Source organism: Strongylocentrotus purpuratus, unplaced genomic scaffold, assembly GCF_000002235.5.
Source record: "Strongylocentrotus purpuratus isolate Spur 01 unplaced genomic scaffold, Spur_5.0 spur5_scaffold_20, whole genome shotgun sequence".
NCBI lineage: Eukaryota > Metazoa > Echinodermata > Echinoidea > Camarodonta > Strongylocentrotidae > Strongylocentrotus > Strongylocentrotus purpuratus.
The window spans coordinates 35,590,968-35,605,164 of NW_022145606.1; the positions used below are offsets into that span (position 1 = coordinate 35,590,968).

General features: G+C 36.2%; 1 long non-coding RNA gene across 1 annotated transcript; it reads right to left on the reverse strand.

Annotated features, from left to right (window-relative positions):
- Positions 1–12,081: 12,081 nt before the first annotated feature.
- LOC115927114 lies at positions 12,082–13,192 on the reverse strand. Its single transcript, XR_004065423.1, has 3 exons — positions 13,063–13,192; positions 12,487–12,596; positions 12,082–12,192 (listed from the first exon to the last, which is right to left on the reverse strand). It is a non-coding gene; the product is annotated as an uncharacterized LOC115927114 (long non-coding RNA).
- Between the last annotated feature and the right edge of the window lie 1,005 nt (positions 13,193–14,197).

Sequence of the window (14,197 nt, forward strand, 5' to 3'; positions counted from 1 at the left end):
AACTTAAGGAAATACTGGGTTACAGATGGAATAGGTAAGTCTTAAGACGAGTTTTAAAGGCAGAGTATGTTGCAATACAGCGAAGTGATGAGGGAAGCTTATTCCATAATTTGGCTGCTGCATGCGAAAAAGCATGGTCTCCCCATGAATGACGGGTACGGGGAATTTGCAGCAAATTATCACTTCCAGATCTTAAGGTACGAGTTGGATTGTAGGAGTGTAGTGAGTCTTTAATGTATTGTGGCGAGATTCCATGGAGAGCCCGATAAACAAGTAACATAATTTTGAAGTGGACCCTTTTCTGGACAGGTAGCCAGTGAAGAGAGCGTAATATAGGTGTAATAGAAGACATTCTTGGTGTGAAAGTAAGGAGTCTTGCACTGGAATTTTGGAGGGATTGCAGTCTGTCTTGCTGCTGTTTTGTGAGTCCAAATAGAATAGAATTACAAAAATCTAAGCGGGATGAGATTAATGCATGGATTAATTGTTCGCATGCTTTTTGAGTCAGAGATTTTCGTATGAACCCAAGGTTCCGCAGTTGATATCTTACAGACTTTGATATGCTAGATACATGTTCAATAAATGACATATTATTGTCAAATATCACACCGAGGTTACGGACCTTTGAGGCTGGCTTTAGAACTTTGTCACCTAGATGCAAGCTTAAATGAGTATGATTTGCTCTCAGTAAAGAGTTCTTAGAGCCCAAAATGATAAACTCAGTTTTATTTTCATTTATTTTAAGACCGTTGGAATCCATCCAGCCTTTCATGTCATGAATACAGGCTTCTAAAGTTCTCTTAGCATCGGCAATTGCATCTGAGGAAGGATGTACAGAAATGAAAAGCTGAATGTCATCAGCGTAACAATGATATTTTATATTATGCTTTCTAATTATTGTACTGATTGGCTCAAGGTAAACAGAAAACATTAACGGGCCACCAACAGACCCTTGTGGCACACCGTATGAAAGATAAGTTTTGTCAGATTGGGAGTTATTTACAGAGACATACTGGGTTCTTTTATGAATGTATGATGAAAACCACTGCAACGCAGTGCCTGTTACCCCAAGAGACTGTAGTCTCTTAACAAGTATTGTGTGGTCAATAGTGTCGAAAGCACTTGACATATCAAGTAGCACAAGAAAAGTAATGTTACCTTTATCCATTTCGGAGAGGACACAGTCCACAAGATTAGTTAGCAGAGTTTCCACACTATGGTGTGGGCGGTAGGCAGATTGAAAGTTATCAATTAAATTATTTTCAATAAGATATGTGCGAAGACGTGAGAAAGCCACTCGTTCTGTGAGTTTGGACAGATACGACAAATTTGAGATAGGTCTATAGTTCTGAAGACACTCACTGTCCAAATTGGATTTTTTCAAGGTGGGGCGCACTGCTGCAATCTTCATACTGTCAGGAACTATCCCTGAACCAAGACTTGTGTTAATTATAGTTACAATTGATGGTATAATAGCAGGGAGACATTGTTTCAAAAGCAGTGTTGGTATGGGGTCAAGTTCACTAGATTTAGAAGGTGAACTGATTATGATCGACTTAATCTCATTAGGTGTTGTTGGAGATAGCTTATCTAGTGTCTTCTCTGTAATCAAAGGAATTTCAAACCCTCCGATATTAGTAAGAGCTGATCTGACATTCTGAATTTTTTCCACAAAGAATTTGTTAAAACGATCTGCAAGATTCGCATAAGTAGGAAGGGGAGATTTCTTACTTCTATTAAGTAAAACGTTTGCAACTCTAAACAGCTGTCTTGTACTTGTGCAGCTTTCAACCAGCAAAGAGTTATATGACGTTTTGGCAGCGCGAACACTTAACTGCACCAACTGACGCTGGTTCTGATATTTCACACGATCAGACTCAAGGCCCGATTTAAGCCATTTGCGCTCCAATTTCCTACGTTGGAGTTTTTTGTTTGCAATATCTTGACAGTACCACTTTGTGTTAGGACGAACTGTGACACATCTCTGTTTCACAGGAGCATACTCATCAAGGACAGTTCTTAATAGAGAATTATAACATTCAACAGATTCTGAAACATCACTATTTGAACAGTTTCCAAGGAGAGATAGTTCTGTGATTTTTTCCATAAAAGATACAATATTTATGGACTTAATGTTCCGTGTGTGTATCACACTTTTTGCAGCAGGAGGTTTTGTTAAGTTCAACTTACAAATTATGGCAGAATGGTCGGAAAGACCATCCACCACCATTACATCTGTCACAGTATTTATATCTGACTGGCGAGTGATTAGCAAGTCCAGAGTGTGGCCATGTATGTGTGTTGGGACCTGAATATGTTGTTTAAGGTCATAGGCACTTAGAGTTTCGAGGAAGAGCCTGGTATTTGGCGAAACATTATTAACATGAATGTTGAAATCCCCAGCAATTAACAAACTAGAATTCTTAAAAAGAAGGTAGTCTAAGAGACAAGAGAAATCATCTATGAATTGCTTGAGAGAGGATGAGGCACTTGGGGGCCTATAGATAACACACACATCCATAGATACAGAATTATGTACAATGCTGATTTCAGTCATTTCAAATGTACTAATATTAAGTGAGGAAGGAACAACTTTAACATCCAAGTTACTACGATAAAGGAGTGCAACTCCACCACCTCTTTTATGTAGTCTTGGTGTATGACAAAACCTGTAACCACCTGGATTTAGGGCTGCTATCACAGCATCATCATCTGGATGCAACCATGTCTCACATACACCAACAATGTCAAGGTCATTATCTATAACAAAGTCATTGAATTCAGAGGTTTTATTACGAATCGAGCGGGTGTTAATCATACAAAAGGAGACACTCTGTTGTGGTTGATCAAGTTTATCCTTTGAACGGTGAGGCAGTGATGCCTTACATTCATTTCGGTGACAGTTTCTACGTTTGCCACCTCGATTTCCCCTGCGCGTTTTACGTATACAAGGTATAGAAGGTTGAAGCCCGCATGATGAGATAACATTTAAAACATCATGTGGTAATTCAGTTAACTTGTCTTTCCATTTCCGAAGCTCAGCTGTATTATACTTATATACATGTTGTGTGGATTTGAGTTCAGAGGAGGCATTAGTCACAGTAGGTGTATAATGAATGGTATTAAATTTATTATTATCTGGTCCTGGATTAGGATGAATATCACCTGCATTTAAAAGTTCAAGTTGGAAGCTTGCACAAGAATTAGCATTATATGGAATTCTTCTTTTCAAGAAGCAACTCCTACTATACGGTTGATGTACAAAGTCATTTACAGGACCATTAACAAAAGTATGTGCACATGGAATGTTACTCACATGGAAGCACAATGTTAAAAGAAACCAGAGATGAAAAGAAGCCATTGTATTACATAATAGTACTCACGGTTGTGCTTGGTCAGGCAATGACAATACAGGTAAATGTTACTTACAGTACAGTAGAGAGTGCAATGCTACACTTCCAAATGCAGTAAAACCCTCAAAAACTTTCCTCTTTGAAAAACACAACTTTAAAAATATTTCAAGAGCTAAAACTTTCCTAGTAGGCTCCTGAATACTTAAATGATCCTATGTTAACAATATAAAACAAAATATCAGCTTATAACTGGTACGAGAACTGCTGCTATGGGAGAGCTAGCACTAGCATGTAGACATGGTGTGCGCTCATACAGTTTAGATGCACGAGTAAACACTATATTTGCATTGTTGTCCGTTAAGCCGGACGTTTATTTTATAACCTCTTTTCATGGAATGATTGTGAGAATAGATTGTGAGAATATAATTTATTTTGTTTACTTGTTTAAGGTTGTAAATGTCCAGAACTTCATTTATCAATCCAAAGAGTCAAAGATATTGGTCATTTAAAGTGCTGAGAAGATATAAACGTATCTATCTAGAACGAAACATATTCACACAGCCATTTCAATAAAAGAGGTAAGTATCCAAACATTATGGGCAACCGTGAATATTGTACTGTTTGACTTTGAACACATGATTTATGTTTCTTAAAGCGTGTTACTCCCATCCTTGTCTTAACGGAGCGACCTGCGTTGAGAAGCTTGATGGGTTTAGCTGTTCCTGCCTCGGAGGATTTATCGGAATACATTGCGAGCAAAATGATGGTAAGTTTTTTGAAAAGCTCTTTGTTTGGCATGGTCTCTAACCTCGGAAGAGCATCCCAACATGTCAATATTGCGTATGCATTTTCAGTTTATGTATACCTGTGTGTGCGTGTATGTGGATATAAAATTGGTATTCTTTTTGATGATACGATCATTGGTTTCGCACTGTGTTCCGGCCTCGTGTGCCGCTAGGAGGACTAGAGAGTTCAAAAAATAGTTTGGCCTCTCTCACTGGCTGTAGTCCCTTTTATCATGCTTAATCTTAGATTACAATTAACGTGAACACGATCGCCCAGACTTCCTAGGAATCTACTCAAAAGCCCCGTCTCACAAAGAGTTGCGATTGATCCAAATCAATCGCAATTTGGATAAATCGCAAGTTTGCAGTCTCCTATCTCTTATGTACATACTTGCGATTGATATCAATCGCAAATTATTTGCGATGAATATCAACTCTTTGTACTACGGGGGTCCTAGGTAATTACAATGCCCTTATTACATGTCACATGGAGGTCATATTCTGATTACCCAAGACGTGGTCGTATTTTATTCGCGCACTTCAATAGATGATGGAAAGGGCCATTGAAAGTGTTTTTTCAAAAGTAAGTACGATCATGTTAACGGTGCCATTTGACGTTACATGCTAGTATTGATATTTAGAGCCTATGAAATGAACTGGAAATGTCTATTATATAGCGCAAAAAGAATGTTGTATATTGTGAGGTTTTTTAGTCATAAATGATTACAAGATTTGGCTATTGCATGCAGTCTTGCTAAAAAATAGCATCCACTGCGCGCAGACATGACAGAAATGTGTATATGGGACTACACACACATATGGCATAGAAGTGTAGGCAATCATTACAGATTGCCTAGAAAAAGAGGATTTGTAATGGCCAATCTGGAGTGGATATTTCTAAGATCATGTCTTTCGATCTGAAACCGACCTTGCAATCAGCAAGCTAAAGAATACATTTTTCATCTTTACTAGAAATCGACCAAAATAAAAAGAAAACGTTTCCTAAGTAGGGCTGACCGAGAAAGAAAAAAATATTCATTATAGTGACTAAAATTACGTTTTAAATCTCATTACCAACATATATAGATATACAGCTAAAAAAAAACGGAAACCGAATATCAAAAGTATGCTTTATTAATAGAAAAAAGTATACGGTCATCATCTCATTGTTCCGAATGTGTGTACCCAATAAATATTTTGGGCACAACTAGAATGTAATAAATAAACAAAAATGCATAAAGAATACAAATACCCAGCATTCTATGATCCAACTATTTTGATTTTTAATGATGTCGTACTTTACTACTTTACAATCCAAGCCTGTCCAGTCGGTTGGGTGTATGGGCACACAAAGTGTTTCCTGATCGTGAACCAACACTTAAACGTTGATTGGACAACTGCTCGTGCCCTCTGTTATGGTCTGGATGCAGTTACCATGGGCAACGGAGAAATGGTTGAGCCTTCCCTGCTCTTCATAGAGAATATGGAAGAGTACTCTTTGGTGCAGCCTCACCTGAACGCAGACTGGGTCTGGATGAACTGCAATTTTGTCGGGACGACATGGAAGTGCTACACGGACCGAGAAGGGACCACAAGTGACTACCGAAGTAAGTTAAAAATTGTTGGTTTGAAGATGGTTTGTTTTTTACGTGACTGCTAAGGAAAAAATGTATATTTATATGCATACGAGGAGGCGTGACGGCTCAATAGCAGAACAGTGGCAGAAATGTAGATTAACGTCTTGTCAAGGGACTGGGCCGGACTGGGATTTAAACCCCGTACCATGTGATATACAGTCTGGTGACTTATCCATTTGATTCCGACACCTCTTTTTAACACCGTGAGTGTGTGTGTGTGTGTGTGTGTGTGTATGTGTGTAATTGTTTTTGTTACCCTAACGTGTATCAATCAGATTTGATTATTAACATATGGGGACCGACCTCCAAAGACAGCATCCGAAAGATGTGACTGATTAACAAACTGGGGTCTTCTGGGTCAGTTTGAAGGTGATGACAACGAGCTGACCAAATGTACGTGCCGCTAGACCAACTCACTTCTCTCTTAACACATCTCTATTTAACACACTGAATGTATATTCTCTTATAGATTGGGATACTGATCAACCACAGCAACGCAATGGCGAGATGTGTGTGGTGATAATTCCCGGTGGCAGAATGCACGACCGTTTGTGTACGAGATCATATGCCACAGTCTGCCAAATCAACATGTAAGGAAAATACAAGTACATCGGCATGCGATATCGAATCAGATATCACGGGAGGATTTTTTTTTCGCAAATCTTTAAATCACATATCTACTCGACCATCGATTAAAAAAAAACACAAAAGAGGAAGATAGAGGGAAAGGAAAAAAAAGTGGAAAGAGGGAACACGACTGTACCCCTTCCAGACAACCCTAATCCCCCTTTATTTATTTTCTTGTTATTATTTGTTTTATAAAAACGAATGTCACCGCTTCCCCTTGATGCCTGTACCTCCTGAATATATAGCCCCCTCTCGGTATGCCAATGGGATAATATGTAGCTGTTCAGTGGCGTACGCAGGATTTTTTCAAGGGGGGGGGGGGGGGGTTTAAAATCGGGTCCAAAATTTCGCAACGACTCAGGAAAATTTGAAAATCGCGCCGGCCAAAAAGTCGCTCAGTGGGGGGGGGGGGGGGGGCTAAGCGGACACTTTTTTTTGTTTTTTTGGTAGTCCAAAAAAAATCGCAACGACTCAGCCAGCCGAAAAGTCGCTCAGGGGGGGGGGGGGGGGGGGGGGGGGGGGGGGGGGGGGGGGGGGGGGGTTAACGGACACTTTTTTTTTTTTTTTGGTCTCGAAATTTGAAAATTTGACATTTTGTTCCTTTGGGGGGGGGGGTAAGGTCACCTTTCTTAGGTCAGTCGTGGGGGTAATTTTTTTTTTTTTTTTTTTTTTTTTAATAATTAAAAAAAAAAAAAAAAAAAAAAAAAAAAATCCAAAGGGGGGAGAACATGATATGACCTGATTGTGGATGGGTACGTACAGACGAGATGGACGTATTGGGGACTGTTTATGAACGAACTAGGGTCGTATTTTAGACACTTTTAACAAATTCTGCTCCGACCAAATTCCGTTTTACGAGTTTCTGGGACGGTCCCAAAACGTAGTGAGAACTAGTTTGTTATAATGGGGGCTTTATCGCTGAAGGAACTATCATCAAGACAGTTATATTGTAGGCTTCTAATTCTTGCAAATTGTATTTAAAATAAATAGCACAAGAGTAATTGTTTTGTTTGATTTGGCATGATAATGATAATGATTTATGGATAAATTGATTGGAGGAGAAGTTGTCTATCAGCTGGTATAGTTGTATCTATAGCGTTCCACGAAGGGTCAAGAAAAGGGTCAATGTACTCAACCCTCCTCTTATTGCAGATCTTACTCAGCCAATCCTGACAAGTGCTCATGAACCTCCACTATCCCACGCTATCCTCCACTCTCCCATACCCGTCTTATTCTAAAAACAACGACAACAAATGTCTTACCAAAATCGACTGCAATTGTTAAACTGGCAAACTTTAAAGTTTTGCTGTACCTTCTTTGTCATCCCTTCTCCGTCTCATTTCTAATAAAGATGTTGAAGCTAACATAAACGTAGTTGCAAGGCGTTTGGATGATCTGCGTTTTAAGACATCTTCGTGCTCGCACTCAGCGACTAGCTAATACGGTACTCTTGTTGTTTCCCATTCTAAGAGTGGATTTTTTTAAAAATTAAACAATGGGGGTGGGGGGGGGAGTATGAAGGGAGTAGACCAGTTTGTAAGCGAAACATGAAGTGCTATTTGTAGAATATTTATAGGGATTTTAGAGTTTTTTAGTTTTGAAAGCAAGGGATTGGCGTGGTCGTGATAGGAAGAATCTGTACATAAACGCATAACTTTCTTTTGTAACAGTAAATTGGCGTCAACGTTGCTTTTTTAATTTACCAATATAATGTTACAATATGAAATATAAGGGAATATTAAAGGGATAGTTGAGTTCTGTTTTCTGACCGCAAATGCCTTCAAAGTGCATGGTTATTGCTCTAGTTCTTATCTATGACATTTCTAGTGCCCTTTTAGAACTTAAAATTGCTATGAAGATAATTTTAGACCCCAAAATGTGTGAAATTTAGCCAATACGATCGTACCAATTCAGCTTCAATTAAAAAAAACACGGTGACCGTTTATTAATGATTTAATTAAAAATAACAATACATGTGCCGGTTGGTTGTGCGTAATATAACCAGCACGAAAATACCAACAACAAAAAACAACATCGGCATTAGCTGAAATAATTATGACGGAAAATGCGCTAATTCGTTTTTTCAACGGCTTTTTTTTAATTATCTAATATTTGTGGTGGTACACAAGTATTAGGAATAGTTATATTTATGGATATTTCAGGCGTCTCTGAACCGATTTTGATCAAACAAGATGAGTTTGTCGTTTAAATTGTACGTTCTTTCAAATTTGACACTTATTTATTATTATCTCACAAAAAATATTTTGTGTAGCGCCCTCTGCAACAGAACTCAACTATCCATTTAATGAATTATATAACATAAACAAGATATTTGAAGGGACATAATATTTCAATTTACAGAAAATACCAATATTACGTGAAAAAGGATTATAAATATATCGCACATGATTATTCCGCCTCAGATTTGTATTGATTAGAACACCAAGGAATGTCATGCTATCCCTTTTTTCCAATAATTCACCATCCAAAGTAATTTCAATGTCAGGAATATCGTTATTTTTCCTGTTCTGAAAGTATATATTTTTGATTTCTTTAAATTAAGGGACAGTTTATTACTTGTAAACCATTTTGATAATTTTGGTAATTCAGCGTAAATATTTCTTAAAAGGATCTGAATATCTGAATTGGAACAAAATGCATGGGTGTCATCAGCAAATAAAATATACTATAGTGCATTTGATAAATTATAAATATAATTTATATATATCAAAAATAACAAAAAGCCGAGGATTGACCCTTGTGGCACCCCACACCTTATAAATAATAATTCTGAGTATCGTTTTCGTTTTCTAGCCACACTTTGCAAAAATACAATCTTCACCGTCCTATTCTATACCTTGGAAATTGATAGGATATGTTTTAAAATGAAGTTGAAATTATTGTGTTTCAGCCAAAAATACAGTAAACTACTTCTAATTTCCTATTGGAAACTTCATATACGTCAATATGCATATGTACGCCACAATTGCAGATGCATTTCCGTGATTTGAAGATATTCAGTTTCTTTTGCGCAGGCATTTTGTTGATTGTGTAAGGCACAGTTCTGTTTTTGGGGGGCTGACTGGCGGCGGTCGTAATGGGATCAAAGCTTGGAAGCATGTTTGGAATGTCATTATGATACTTTTGACAGAGTAAGGTGCATGAAAATATCATGGTACCGTTCAGTGTCCATTTGTGGTAGGTCAATGGTTTTTACCAAAAGAGTTCTGTTGCTAAATCTTTTAGTCCTTCTTTTTCACGAGGCCGCCATCCATTTCCAGCCTAACCGCTTACGATTGCGGTCTCCTGTGTTCTGAAATGTATTTCTTTAGTTCAATAAAAAAAAATATTCACATATCCGTTATACTTGTCTGTATGCTTTGTATTATGGTCATTGTAAAATATTATTATACATGATTTGCTATGTATGTAATACTTATGTAAAGATGAATAACCTTGCATTTGTTATTTGAACGCAGAAATAAAATCAATCAAACAATCAAAACAAAAAAAATTTAGATTGCAATATTAGATAGCAGATTGATTTTCCCAATGTCTCACTGCCTTGCAGTTAAGGGTTTTATATGAATTGTGCGTTATCTCCAAAGAATTTGCCTGTTGTATTTTACTAAGTCGTCTATGACTGTTTTTTTTTCACTTTCTTTCTTGTTTTATTTTAATGACCTTTTTTAAGAGAGGGGGAAAATGATTCCTTTTATTAAAGGGATAGTTGAGTTCTGATGCAGAGGGCGCTACACAACATAATTTGTTTGTAAGATAATAAAAAACTGAGTGTGAAATTTGAAAGAACATATAATTTAAATGACAAAATCATCTTTGTTAGATCAAAATCGGTTCGGAGACGGCTGAAGTATCCATAAATATAACGATTTCTAATACTTGTGTACCATCAAAAGTATTTGATAATTTGAAAAAGCCGTTGAAAAAACGAAATACCGCCTTTTCCGTCGTATTTCATTTAATGCCGATGTTGGCTTTTTTGTTGGCATTTTCGTGTTGGTTTTATTACGCACAACGAGCCGGCCCATGTATTGTTATTTGTAATTACATAATTAACTAACAGTCATCAAATTATTTTGAAAAGTGGAGCTGAAATGATATGATCGTATTAGCTAAATTTCACACATGTTAGCGTCTAACATTACCTTTATAGCAATGTTAGGTTCTAAAAGGGCACTAGAAATGTCATAGATAAGAAAAGGAGCAATAACCATGCACTTTGAAGGCATATGCGGTCTGAAAATAGAACTCAACTATCCCTTTATACTGCCTATAGTAGGTCTGAATTTAAAAGGTATTATAGGAGGCAAAAACGAAGTAGTATAGCAAAGATTCTAGAGACGTACAAGGAGAGTGAATTTGAGAAGAAAAGAAAAAATAGAATGAAGAGTAAAGAAAATAATATGATAATGATAAGAAGGAGAAGGTGAAGAAGGGAAGAAAGAAGAAGAAGAGGAAGACAAAAAATGAGTGGAAGAAGAAGAGGCAGTAGAAGAAGAGAAAACAAATTGATGTAATCAATGGCATTGTAAAATAACAAAAACAAAGTCTGTATAGAGTATAGGAGCTGTGACATCATACAAATCAATTTTTAAAATTTCTCAATTTTGTCTTCACTTTCCAAAAGAGCATAAAAAATAATGTCCGGATGTCGAAAACCAATTGAATATATTAAGTGTTGGCTGAGATATCCTATGTTAACTCAGTGTTATAGTGCTCTGGTTCATATCACTGGGAACAAGAGCACTATAACACTGAGTAAGTAAGTAAGCAAACAGGGAACCGACGACTTTAAATCCCCTCCGAGGGACTAGGTAAGGAAACTAATACATTGCAATAGAACCCGGGACTTCCCGATTACGAGAACACTGCGCTTCCTCAATTAAAGGAGAAATTGAGGAGAAAGTAGAAGTATAACGTGTAACGTGTACGTGTTCACACGGTATACAATACAAATCGTACCACACACAAAGGAATTATATTCAATACAATTAATTTCGATTTAAATGATTTCATTTCTATAACTCAATCAGAACAAGGAAAAAATGCTTCAAAAAAAATGATTATCAAATGACATTTGCAACAAGGCAAAGAAAATTAAACTTACTTGTAATTATATACAATCTTAAATGTCGACAAGTAATCAAATTATTTTAAGGATACAAATTATGTTAGCGTATCATGAAGGAAGTTGAGGTTAAAGCCCCACTGCACTAGATATAGCTAATTGCGCCCTCTATATAGTAAACAATGCCTAATCGGTGACCATTGATCCCCATGATCCTCTCTTAATTATGTTAATTGAGAGCTGAATTGATGAGTTAATCATCTGTCCAGTGACCTTGCAGGGTGGTCTAATCTCTCCTGTAAACTAGTAGAAATGAGCTTTAAATGGAAATGAGAAAATATACTAAAAAACATAACATATATTTATATGGACTACTCAAGTAAGGAAAAAAAAGTAAGGAAGGAAGAAATAAGTGGTCCAAAAAAAGAAGTAAAAAGGAAAACCTAATAAAAAAATGTTAGTTCATACGATTAGTTACTATGAAGTTAATTATAATTAATATCAGCTTGGGTATATTTTATAAGTAAAAATAATTTTGTTAGGCTTTATACGATGATAACAGGTACCGTTTTAATCATGATTTTAATGTCGTAATACGGATAAGACAGCAATAAAGAACTTGAGAGCAGCTTGATGGTAGGTTGGGTGATGAGCCCATTTATTTGTAGATCATCAGCATATATCAGCGGTAAAAGAAAACCCTGCAAATCAATCACAAGTACAAGACAAGTATAGATTCTTAACAACATATAACTGATAGTATACAACAATGTGGGCGAACAGACAGTAATAATTATCACACTGTTGGTGTACAGTATTACATAAACTGTGGCATTAACGTAGTCTACATCAAGGATAATATAATAATTAAGACAATATCATTGTCTTTAATTAACACATATTATATGAAAGTGCATATTCAAAATGCATTAATAAACAACATTACACCAATTAAACAATGTATGTATTAAATCATAACGCATTATAATTCCTACCCAAGGTCTCTGAAGATACAAGCCGGAGCAGCTCCCGGCTCCCAAAAGACAACACAGTCCCAGCTAGACCACACCATGACAGCTTCCAGCAAACCTCGCTAGCATGTCATCTATAACAAATCACTAAAACATCCTCATAGTATACTAATAACATATTAAATAAAATAACCCACCAATTAAATTATCATACAAAGATTCAATGGGCGCCGCCATCTTTATCACAATATTAACATCATTCGCCCTCAACGGCGAAATCATTACAATCACTAATTCACGCACTAAATACAGGTAGGCGTTAACCACTAACCATTTAAATGACAATTTCTCTAAACATCATATAGAATAAATGTAATAACATTTATTTAAACGATCAATGTAATTTGATTAACTGGATTCCATATCCCTATGAAGACACACTATTCGGACTAACGGAAGTTGTCAAGTACAAAATCAAATACATTCCTCTTCCAAAATAATCCTTATTTTCCTCTCCTGAAGAACATAAAAACATTTCATAGACATGTATCAAAGTGTTCAATCTTTACTATCAACTGACATTTAAAGAAAACAACTTACTTCTTTCAAAGGTGTAAAAAGAAACAAGGGCGCTGCACGCTAAATAGACGGCCCGACACACGCATAACCTCCTTCGCCCATGACAAGATACAATGTGTACCTACGTATCTGCTATGTCAGGCAGATTCCTGCGCCCACATTTAAAGACCTTTCACAATTCTATAAACAAAATATCCTTCCTCTTTTTGCTATTCTTGTACAGACACCTTTTGAATGAAGTAAAAATTAGTTATTACACATTATATGCAATCTTATTCCTTTTTTACATAAACTCACAATATAAAAAATCTTCCTTAAGATAACAAAACAAACTTATAAATCGAGGAACTACATTTCATTCACCGTATTTTTAACAACAGTTTTATGCAAATTTGACAAAGTCATTTGCATAAGAAAAAACACGTATAAATCCAATTTCCTACATTAATGACATGTCGATATTCATTAGCAAGAGCCAGAATAAATAGGAGTAGAAAGTGATGAGAGTAGATGGGGTGAGGAGGAAAGTGAAATAAGAGGATTGAGACAAAGAAGTAGTGAGTAGGAATAGATGCGTCTACAATATAATATAACAATAATAATAATGAACGTTACTTGTATATAGCGCATATCACTCACATACACTCACGCACATAAAGTACAACTAAAGTACCTATCCGATTAGGACAAAAGGGAAACAGAGATAGGACAGCATAGAAATGAACGATCGTGCCTGATACATGAAAATAATTAATAACCAACAACAAGTATGATTCATAATCCCTATATAGCAGACATGTTATATATTGTACATTCAGGCAGTACAATTGTTTTAATAATGAAAATTAAAATAAATATGTACATGATACTATAACCAAAGAAATCACTTGAAGTCTTTTAATAACTCTGTTTGCTTGCCTGTTTCATATGCATGAATTCTCACAAAGTTATAGTACATAGTACATAATATCTACGAGACAACAAAGCGGTATGTACATAATGAGTTATGATTAGTGCATATCAAACATAACAAGTATTGTGCTAATATTAGGAGAGAATTTAAGAAAACAATACGCGTATATCCTTTAAAAGAAAAACTTCAAACGACTGAGAAAAGGTACAATGTATTCAATTATAAGATGTGCCTATTCATGCA